Source organism: Fundulus heteroclitus, chromosome 3 (assembly GCF_011125445.2).
Source record: "Fundulus heteroclitus isolate FHET01 chromosome 3, MU-UCD_Fhet_4.1, whole genome shotgun sequence".
NCBI classification, from domain to species: domain Eukaryota; kingdom Metazoa; phylum Chordata; class Actinopteri; order Cyprinodontiformes; family Fundulidae; genus Fundulus; species Fundulus heteroclitus.
In genome coordinates this window covers 11,739,800-11,751,714 of record NC_046363.1, presented here as the reverse complement: position 1 = coordinate 11,751,714, position 11,915 = coordinate 11,739,800, and the positions used below count along the sequence as shown (strand labels likewise).

At 39.0% G+C, this 11,915-nt stretch overlaps 1 long non-coding RNA gene across 1 annotated transcript; it reads left to right on the top strand.

The window, feature by feature from the left end:
* Positions 1–5,276: 5,276 nt before the first annotated feature.
* LOC118559423 lies at positions 5,277–11,642 on the top strand. The gene is made up of 4 exons (XR_004928856.1): positions 5,277–6,374; positions 6,942–6,983; positions 9,314–9,394; positions 11,248–11,642. It is a non-coding gene; the product is annotated as an uncharacterized LOC118559423 (long non-coding RNA).
* The last annotated feature ends 273 nt before the right edge of the window (positions 11,643–11,915 follow it).

The following is an 11,915-nucleotide window of genomic DNA, read 5'->3' as shown; positions in this document are numbered from 1 at the left end:
CTTTGCACATATGTAAGTTTTTTTACATGTTTATTTTCAATTTGTGTTATTGAAATAATCAACTTAGAAGATATTTTAATTTATTTCTCACAAAATTATTTATCTTTGGGTTGGAGATAATCATTAAAACTTGATTAAAAAATGACAACATTTATAATTTAATTTATATCCCCACAAGACAATATTGTAATGAGTTTTGAAAAAAAATAGTTTGTGGTTGCAAAAAAATATATCCCAGATATTTGTCACCAACATCTGATATTTATAAAATGTGATGAAAATGGGCAAAACAAGGTCAACTACTACATTTGTGAGGAATATTTTTCTAACCTTCAACTCTATTGCATTCTTCAGTCTATCTGGAGCCCCTCAGGCCGATTGCCCATCCCCAGAAAAAGGGAGATTTTGACCTTTTGGTGGAAAACAGAACTTTTTTAAGTTTTTTTATCCCCCTTTCACAGTACTGCAGGTGCCCCAAGGTTTCCAGCTTATGCCTTAATAGAAGGCCTCAGAAGCCTGAATCGGCCATTCAGCGTTGGGTTCTGGCACTTAGCAACTGGTTAAGGAGATACTGGTGGTCTCATTTTAACTGTCTGATCAGGCCCTTCGCAACAACACCAAGTATGTCCCAATCGGACTTTCATAGCCCAAGCAGCAAGATCAAACACACTACCATTTCTTGTATGTCAATGAAGCACAGCAGCACTGAACACTGACCATTTTGTGAGCTGTAGGGTGGAGTTAAAAGTTCATGCATGGGTCAGTTTTCTTGTCAGGTGTTCCCCTTTCAAAGGTGCCATGCATGAGTGCAACAAACTAACCTATGTGCAGAAGGAAGCAAATACAACTGTTTTACAAAATGGTGGATTTTTCCTCACAAATCCATTCAAAGTTATTGCAGTGCCCTAAAGAAAACGCCCTTTGGGACAAATCAAGGCTTATGGTGGAAGGTAGGAGTGGCCTTTCAGGATATTGGTGGTCTTTTTTCGATCGTCGTATTGGGTTCTTTCCAACAGTGTTAAGCTCGGCTCAAAAGAATGCTCCAACTCTGAGAGGGCCCTCCAAACACACTCCCTTTTTGGACCTGTTCCCCTTAGAGTGTGTTTTCAGTTAACCTTTAAAACAGCTTTCTCCCAGCCCATGGAGCAGATAGAGAGCCCATATTCATAGAGCACCTTCCTCTTGCAACCTAAATCATGTGTGAAAGTTTTGGTAAGTCTATGTTAACTAGAATTTTCGCAGGTGTCTCTTTTTGCAGCAATACATCTTCTGGTGCTCCTTTAACCCTATTTGGATCTGCAAGGGTCGACAGAATTGGTTGAGTTTGTCATAGAGGGCTGATTTTTAGAAATGTTGTTGTGGGTGAGAGACTAAGTGGATTCTGTGGCTTTGGTATCTCTGGGTCGTTTTAGCTGGGTATGACAGAGGCAAGAAAGGGCAAATAATTGAACCTTTGACACCTCATAATTCAAAGACACCATGTCTGAGCTAGGCCAAAATCGCTATGCAGCTTCCCTTGCAAAGCCCCTACAGGCATGTAAAATACCAGCTCACAAGGAACTTCCTACAGCTACTTCTGGCTGGCAACATGCTAGCCATTAGCCGCTAATGGGGTTATGTTCAACAACTCCTGGAGATGCCACTCCATGAGTTGGGTCAAAATCCTCTGCTGGGAACTGCCTCAAAAAGGAGGAAAACCCCAAAGGTCACGAAAGGTCAGTAATTAGATTGGCCTCCTTCAGCCACATAGACTCACAGAATCTGGCTGCAAAACTCAACATTTAACTAAAAAGTAGTGTAGTGTCATTCCACACAGGTTGGTGTCACAGTGGAGCCTGGGTGGGTCATTGCTTGGGCGTCCGCCTGGTCTTAATGGGGTCAGAGGCCCAAAGGCAGTCTCAATCTGACATTGAAGGAACCCTTATTCAACCTCCTCTGCATGTCCCTGTGGTCTATCTGGAGCCCATCAGGCTGGTCGCCCATCCCCCCTTTCACAGTACTGCAGGTGCCCCAAGGTTTCCAGCTTATGCCTTAACAGAAGGCCTCAGAAGCCTGAATCGGCCATTTAGGGTTGGGTTTTGGCACTTAGCAACTGGTTACGGAGATACTGGTGGTCTCATTTAACTGTCTGATCAGGCCCTTCGCAACAACACCAAGTATATCCCAATCGGACTTTCATAGCCCAAGCAGCAAGATCAAACACACTACCATTTCTTGTATGTCAATGAAGTACAGCAGCACTGAACACTGACCATTTTGCGAGCTGTAGGGTGGAGTTAAAAGTTCATGCATGGGTCAGTTTTCTTGTCAGGTATTCCCCTTTCAAAGGTGCCATGCATGAGTGCAACAAACTAACCTATGTGCAGATGGAAGGAAAAACAACTGTTTTGCAAAATGGTGGATTTTTCTTCACAACTCCATTCAAAGTTATTGCAGTGCCCTAAAGAAAACGACCTTTGGGACCAATAAAGGCTTATGGTGGAAGGTAGGGGTGGCCTTTCAGGACATTGGTGGTCTTTTTTCGATCGTCTTATAGGATTCTTTCCAACAGTGTTAAGCTTGGCTCAAAAGAATGCTCCAACTCTGAGAGGGCCCTACAAACACATTCCCTTTTTGGACCTGTTCTACTTAGAGTGTGTTTTCAGTTAACTTTTAAACAGCTCTCTCCCAGCCCATGGAGCTGATAGCGACCCCATATTCATAGAGTGCCTTCCTCTTGCAACCTAAATCATGTGTGACAGTTTTGGTAAGTCTACATTAAGTGGAATTTTCGCAGGTGTCTCTTTTGCAGCAATACATCTTCTGGTGCTCCTTTAACCCTATTTGGATCTGTAAGGGTTGACAGACTTGGCTGAGTTTGTCATAGAAGGTTGATTTTCAGAAATGTTGTTGTGGGTGAGAGACTAAGTGGATTCTGTGGCTTTGGTATCTCTGGGTCGTTTTAGCTGGGCATGACAGAGGCAAGAAAGGGCAAATAATTGAACCTTTGACACCTCATAATTCAGAGACACCATGTCTGAGCAAGGCCAAAATCGGTATGCAGCTTCCCCTGCAAAGCCCTTACAGACATGTAAAATACCAGCTCACAAGGAACTTCCTACAGCTACTTCTGGCTGGCAACATGCTAGCCGTTAGCCGCTAATGAGGTTATGTTCAACAACTCCTGGAGATGCTACTCCATGAGTTGGGTCGAACTCCTCTGCTGGGAACGGTCTCAAAAAGGAGGAAAACCCCAAAGATCACGAAAGGTCAGCAATTAGATTGGCCTCCTTCAGCCACGTAGACTCGCAGAATCTGGCTGCAAAACTCAACATTTAACTAAAAAGTGGTGTAGTGTCATTCCACACAGGTTGGTGTCACAGTGGAGCCTGGGTGGGTCATTGTTCTGGTGTCCGCCATGTCCTAATGGGGTCAGAGGCCCAAAGGCAGTCTCACTCTGACATTGAGGGAACCCTTATTCAACCTCCTCTGCATGTCGCTGTGGTCTATCTAGAGCTCATCAGGCTGGTTGCCCATCCAAAAAAGGATGGATAACAGAACTTTTTTAAGTTTTTTTATCCCACTTTAACAGTACTGCAGGCGCCCCAAAATTTCCAGTATATGCCTTAATAGAAGGCCTTAGAAGCCTGAATCGGCCATTCAGGGTTGGGGTCTGGCACTTAGCAACTGGTTAAGGAGATACTGGTGGTCTCATTTTAACTGTCTGATCAGGCCCTTCGCAACAACACCAAGTATGTCCCAATCGGACTTTCATAGCCCAAGCAGCAAGATCAAACACACTACCATTTCTTGTATGTCAATGAAGCACAGCAGCACTGAACACTGACCATTTTGTGAGCTGTAGGGTGGAGTTAAAAGTTCAGGCATGGGTCAGTTTTCTTGTCAGGTGTTCCCCTTTCAAAGGTGCCATGCATGAGTGCAACAAACTAACCTATGTGCAAATGGAAGGAAAAACAACTGTTTTGCAAAATGGTGGATTTTTCTTCACAACTCCATTCAAAGTTATTGCAGTGCCCTAACGAAAACGACCTTTGGGACCAATAAAGGCTTATGGTGGAAGGTAGGGGTGGCCTTTCAGGACATTGGTGGTCTTTTTTCGATCGTCTTATTGGATTCTTTCCAACAGTGTTAAGTTTGGCTCAAAACAATGCTCCAACTCTGAGACGGCCCTCCAAACACTCTCCCTTTTTGGACCTGTTCTCCTTGGAGTGTGTTTTCAGTTAACTTTTAAACAGCTCTCCCCCAGCCCATTGCGCAGATAGAGAGCCCATATTCATAGAGTGCCTTCCTCTTGCAACCTAAATCATGTGTGACAGTTTTGGTAAGTCTATGTTAACTAGAATTTTTGCAGGTGTCTCTTTTGCAGCAATACATCTTCTGGTGCTCATTTAACCCTACTTGGATCTGTAAGGGTCGACAGAATTGGCTGAGTTTGTCATAGAGGGCTGATTTTCAGAAATGTTGTTGTGGGTGAGAGACTAAGTGGATTCTGTAGCTTTGGTATCTCTGGGTTGTTTTAGCTGGGCATGACAGAGGCAAGAAAGGGCAAATAATTGAACCTTTGACACCTCATAATTCAAAGACACCATGTCTGAGCAAGGCCAAAATCGGTATGCAGCTTCCCCTGCAAAGCCCCTACAGACATGTAAAATATCAGCTCTCAAGAAACTTCCTACAGCTACTTCTGGCTGGCAACATGCTAGCCGTTAGCCGCTAATGGGGTTATGTTCAACAACTCCTGGAGATGCCACTCCATGAGTTGGGTCAAAATCCTTTGCTGGGAACTGCCTCAAAAAGGAGGAAAACCCCAAAGGTCACGAAAGGTCAGCAATTAGATTGGCCTCCTTCAGCCACGTAGACTTACAGAATCTGGCTGCAAAACTCAACATTTAACTAAAAAGTGGTGTAGTGTCATTCCACACAGGTTGGTGTCACAGTGGAGCCTGGGTGGGTCATTGCTCCGGTGTCAGCCATGTCCTAATGGGGTCAGAGGCCCAAAGGCAGTCTCACTCTGATATTGAGGGAACCCTTATTCAACCTCCTCTGCATGTCGCTGTGGTCTATCTAGAGCTCATCATGCTGGTCGCCCATCCCCCTTTCACAGTACTGCAGGTGCCCCAAGGTTTCCAGCTTATGCCTTAATAGAAGGCCTCAGAAGCCTGAATCGGCCATTTAGGGTTAGGTTTTGGCACTAAGCAACTGGTTAAGGAGATACTGGTGGTTTCATTTTAACTGTCTGATCAGGCTCTTCGCAACAACACCAAGTATGCCCCAATCGGACTTTCATAGCCCAAGCAGCAAGGTTAAACACAGTACCATTTCTTGTATCTCAATGAAGCACAGCAGCTTTGAAGATGGATGATTTTGCGGGCTGTAGGATGTATTTGAGTCTGGGTTGATTATCTTTGGAGCCTATTAGCTGTTCTTGAGGAGTCGTTCCCCTAATAAACCTAATATGTATATCCATTGCTCACTTAAAGTACAATAATGTTGTGCAGCAATGTTAGGAATATATTATTACCTAGTAGATGCCTAAAACCAGATAAAACATTTATTTTAAGAACAGGCAGAAATAAAATACAAAGTGTAAAATGTCTTAGTTCTGAATGGACTTAATTATTTTTGTGTAGTGGGGGAAATCACACTGAAATGTAGCGGAGGCTGAGGTCCAAGAGATGAGCTAAAACAAACTCTCTTTGGATTAAGATTATCAGATGTTTTTCTTCTTTTTTTTTTACAACCAATTTTTTGCATCTGTAGTTTATTTCAATTAAGTAATCTTACACATGTAATATGATGTGCATGCATTTATATCAATGTTTACACACAATATTATTTAACAAGCCACTCCTAAAAGTTACATACCCAAAGAAATAAACTATGTGTAGTTATTACATCTTTAAAATCAAGTTACTGTGACTTATAATGTCTTCCATTTCGATTTAGATTTTAGCAGACCACAGAAAAGTGTAAGGGAGGGGGAGGGGAGCCTTCAGTTGAACACCTGCACTGCTGACCTTTCAACAAGCCTAGTTGAATTCATGGGAAATGGGAATCTGTTAAACTAATACAAAATGGATCTATGCAATGTCTTCAAATGATTCTGCATCATGTAAAAAACATGTCTAAAATTCTAGTTCAACAAGATAATATGTTAGTAAAACTAGTTGTTGTTTTTTTTTTAAATAAATTTTCTTCCAACAAGCACATTTGCCAATAGAACTAAACATTCGTACAGGTCTTAAACGCATCTCAAGAAATGTATCAAAAGTCACTTGCAGCAGGAGCACGCAGAAACAGGAGCCAGGTCAAGAAACAAGTCTTGTAATCGGAGATAACAGCATTTTCCGAAATCTTGGGAAACATCATAGAAGGTATGATTTGTTTTATTTACATATCAAACCTGTTGTTGCTTTCTGCTAATAAGACAGGGAGGGTTGCTTTGTAAAGCAGTTCATATGATGTGATTTTTACACCCACAGCCCTGCAGTGTCTGTTGTTCTAATTACTACTCTGCAATAAAAACAATGCAGTAGAAAAGCTTAAAATATTGTAGTGGTGTGCTATGTTGAATTTGTGTAGAGCTCCACTTGCTTTCTGAATTAGGCTAATCAGATGCTAACTGCTGAGTGCACCGGGAGTTGAGGCTTCATTTACAGCTTTGGCAGCTTGAAGTGCTACAAACATGTATATACTATATTGTTTTTAAGGGTGTAAATGTATTTTTTAATACCTGCTGTGAATAACCTTAAGTGCTGTGCATGTTTTGTTAAACATAATCAACATTTACTCAACCATAGACTTTGTACATTTTGGCTTTTGAAAGCTGCTGCAAAAATGTGTTTTATTTATATTAAAAATATATGATATGATATAAATATGATATTTATATGAAAGAGTTTATTTCTGTTTTTATATTTATGCAATGGTTTTCTCTGCAGATAATGATCAGCAAAACAAAGGAAGGATGAGGGAAGGAAAGGGTATGTTTACTTTTTCTATATTGTTATTATTATTTTTTTAATTTATTTTCACAACAAAATATAAAAAACAGAATCCTGTTTCACTAAAAGAGAAGAAAATGTGATGGACAACTGCCAAAAAACCCTCAAGGGGCTTAATGAGTGGCAGTCTCCATAATAACAAATATATTTCAAGAAGAAAAAGAGAAAAAAACAACAACAACAAACAACAACATTTCAATATATAAAAAAGTTAAACATTTAATTTAGACCACAAATCTATATGGAAAATTCAGACAACTAAGTAGCAGCAACTTTCCTCTCCGTTTAAATTCTTCTTTAGAAAGATCTGTCAGTGATGTGGGAAGATCCATATCATTGATCCTCTGTATAATAACTGTGTTTGAGTTGTACAAGAGTAAGGAGGCCTGATAAGACAACTACTACGAGTTGGATACTGGTGAAATTCATTATTAAAAGTAAAAATATTACAAAAGTGCTGAGGAAGTAACTTTTTTATAGACCTATAAACGAATAAAGCTATTTGAAGTTGATTCACTTGATAAACACTAAAAATACTTGCCTGAGCAAACAGTGGTTGTGAGGGGTGTCTACGATTTACACAAAATATTAGCTTGCTTCTGAAGTCGAAAAATAGATTCCAGTTTAGTTGGGTGGGTACTAGCCCAACCAACATTACAGTAATTGATATATGGATATAACATTGAATAATATAACATAATTGCAACTTTTTTGTTAATAAGGTGACAGATTTTTCCTAGTATACCAACCACTTTGGCTAGTTTTGTACTTATGGCACTAATGTGGGGTTTCCAGGATAAAGAATCATCTAGAATAACACCAAGGAAACGAGCAGATCTAACATTAATAGAAATATTATCAATTTGAATTTTCAATTGGAGGTTTAAACGTATCAAACTTATAACCAAAAAGTATATAACTTGTTTTTTTTATGTTAAGTGACAATTTGTTGGACTTGAACCAATAGGATAACTTGTCAAGTTCTTCATTAACTACCTTTATTAAAAATTCAGGATTTTTATGGGAGTAATACACACTTGTATCATCTGCAAATAAGATTTTAGAAAGTTTATCTGAAACATTAGGGAGGTCTTTAACATATATTAAAAATAACAAGGGACCAAATATGGCCTCCTTATGGTAAACCGCACTAAAGAGTATATGAACTATAGAACATAGAACTTTACATTAGTGTTGCCAAACAAAATTTTATTCTTGCTTAACTCTTTTCTCTGTGCTGTTTGTCACAGCTTGCAACATTTTGCATTTTTGACATACTCTCACCTACCTCTTATGATACCTCTGAACACAGCCATTATTGTCTAAAATGCTGGCAACCATCTCTGAGCACACCCTTAAGTGAAAATGTCCAAACTGTTCCCAAAGTGTCAATATTTAGTGTGACTATTATTTTTCTACCAATGCTTTTGCATGGATTTCATTAGAGCTTCACATGTTTCCACTGGAATCCTTTTTCACTCTTCTGTGATGACATCCCGTTACCCTCAGTCTCTTCTAGCAAGGCAGTGGTCATCTTGTGAGTGTGTAAAGCGTAGTTATGTTTGAATACTGCTCTGCAGTTCAGTTTCCACAGTGAGGAAATCATCCTCTACTTCAGAAATGTCACAGTACATGTTCCCTCAAATAACTTTGGTTCTCTACAGCCAGCAGCACCCATACAGCCCAAAACATGACACTACCACAACTGTGCTTAACTGTAGGCAACATACACTTTCTTTCCAGGGCTGTAAAGTACCATCCAATGAATTCTTTGTGACTCAATTTAGTCATTGGTGTTGCCAGATACTTATTTGGGTGGTAGATGCCTCAGTAAACAAGCTCTGTGCCCAAGGTACAAAACAACCCCCCCCCCCCCCCCCAAAAAAAAAGCAGCAGGGGCTCTTGAGAGTGTTCAGTGTAATTGTAGGTTTTACTCTGGTGTCCTCAGTAAAACCTAACGTGAACTGTGATTTGTGATTTTTTTTTCTTTTTTTCAAAGTAGTAGTTTTTGCGATCACCAAATTTCTCTACCTGAAATGAAACATGATGCACTTTTCAGACATTGATCATTGCATTAATCTCTGGACACTGTTGCAACAGGTCTTTAAAAGTGGGACGTGTGAAATGAGAAAGGAGCATTAGTTAGAACTTTTATATTATGGACATATACAAGTTCTAACTAATGCTCCTCTCTCATTTCACACAAGTTTTGTAAATTCCTACAGAACAAATTTGCTACACAGGTTTATTTCTTTAATGTCTTTTAAACATAGGGGTGTTAAGGTGACAGGCATGTTCTTTTGTTCTAGAACTTGATGCAGTGACCCTAAGATCTCCAAGTGAGAACCAAGGAGAACCATCAAAGCAGTCTAAGCAGGCAGGAAAAACTGGTAAGCTTTTTTATTTAAACTATTGGATTCTTTGTTTTGATAATCCTTAATGCATTTTTTTATTGGATTTCCCTTTTTGTAATATTAAAGTATGAAACCGAAATGAGTTTTTTTTTTTATAAGTCCAGTCATATGAGAACTGAATTGGAGTCATCAGCCTTTAGCTGGTGTTCTAATTTATTTTTTTTGTGATATCAGTGAGACTTCAGAGATATGTTCCTTCTGATATACTGACAGTCCAGTTGCAAAATATCAAATGCTTTTTTTTCCAAGTAGCGGCAGAGGAAATTGTCCCAAAACGGGGTTTTACTAGTTCACCAGTCTGACAGAAATAATCCACAGTGATTTGTAAAACTTGCAAGGAACCGGTAAAAACAAAGTCTGGTAACGCAACCAACTTGTTTCATTACGTAAGCTGCTCACACCCGCAGCAGCGCGAGCTGTTTTAGCCCCGCCCCGCTCCGTGTCATCTTCAGAGAAATCTTACGGAGCTTCTTCCAAAACAAAGCAGGTATAGCAGCTAAACTGAGCTCCCTTCTTTGTGATAAAATGGTATTGGTGTATTTATTTTGGTAATTTTACTGGTCACTTTAGTTTATTCTTTGTCAGTATTTAATAACATAACTCAGGTCTCGTAAGTTATTTTTCTTAAAAAATATCTGTTATGGTTAAAGTTGGTTAAAAAAGATTTAATTGAAATTCTGTGTCTGTGTTCTTCATTAAAATGAAATCATTTAGCAATATCATAAAATATCCAGGCAGAGCTGCACATAAAATATGATATTAAATATTTTCAATAATTATCGATATCGATCAATATGCATTTTTTATCGATAAACTTTTTTTCTATATCGTTCAGCCCTAGTACAACAGTTACTATTGAATTAGCTTGTAAAGCGCAGTGCCTCACCGCACAGAGACATCACAGGATGTGATGTCAGGTGGACATTTTTCCCCAAATATGGGCAATAATGGCCGCCCCCCCCCCTACACAGTGATCAAGACGACAATTTATGCTTTTATTTTCTTATTGATTAACGCTAAATTCATTTAATCACCACGGGCGTATTAGTTTAAGGTATAGTTAATGATCCACTGATTTTCCCTTGTTGACTGGACTGGTCCTTTAAAAAAACTTATAATAGAAATTTCATGAATTTGATATATCACAAGCAGTTGGACATAAAAATATAATGATGCTCAAGGGCCCAGTTTTTGTCTCTCTATGCACAAAAAATTTTGTTATGTGCTTAAAGACAGCAGAGTGAGAAGAACTGGGCATTTTGCCCCCAGAAGCCCAAGTTTAGAACAACCTATTACCCATTTTCCATTCATGGTTCCAGCAGTACATGGCTCCACTGAGCTCGGCAGACTGCTGCGGTTCATATGCAATTAAACTTGCATATGAACCTTTTCTAGAGAGTTGGGGTCTCTGGTATGCCCAAGTGGGAGGTTCTTGTTGTGTGGAAGGAGTTTGTGTGAGATATTATTGGTTAGTTTGACTATTGTCGTTGATTGGTTGTATTGACTTGCCATGTTAGGTACACTGAAATGTAATTTAACTAATAATGTAATTTAATGTATGACAAACATGCAAACAAATAAGAGATCAGGTAGAATGCAATCACGTTTTCACACCAATGTATGGTAAAATGGTCATTTTGGCTGTAAATTAATCTATTGCTACCTTAATGTTTAAACTGATAAAATCATTGTGTCGAGATTGAGGTTTGGTATAATGGTTAAGAATTTAGATGACAAACCTTTGTTAATACATTGATGTAATGTAAATATTACCTACAATGCAAAAAATGCTAAAATGGTTTGAAGTATATTCTTTATTTGTGTTGCAGGCAAAGATCAGGATGTGAATAGACCAGCTATTGAACCTACATCTCATCGACGGCTTTGGAGTAAGGCCGAAAAGGCAGCAGTATGGCAACAGCTTTGCCAATATGTAACCTTAGAGAGTTCCTGGTAAAGAACCATGTCTTGAAGTACTTAAAGTTGAGCCTGCACTGAGAAGCCAAACTTGGAAAGACATAAAAAACAAGTTTACAATACTATTACTGTTCAAAAGCCGAAAAAACATTCTACATTAGATATGGTCAATCTTACATTGTTTGGTTAAAACTACAAAAGAAGTTGTAAGCAGTGCATATTTGGCAATGGTCCTTTGCCTAGTGTTTGGACAGCAGCAAAAATATGTATTTTTGTTCCATAAACAAATAAAATAGTTTGCATTCGGTCTCCACATTGTGTTCTTTAGTATTTAAAATGTTTATCTTAGTTCACAAAGCCTGTATAATGTAGTTAAATTGGCACTACTATATCTATAAAGGACAGTATATGTGAGAAGATATGATGCCGGGGGTTAAGGAAAAAAAATTAATTATTAGAAGCTTAGAATGGCTTTTTTGATGAAATAAAGCTTGGCTGTTGGTGAGAAAAAACACACCCAAATCTACCTGGCAACAACAACTGGTCCACACAAGTCCACAAGAAAAAGATTTATTTTATT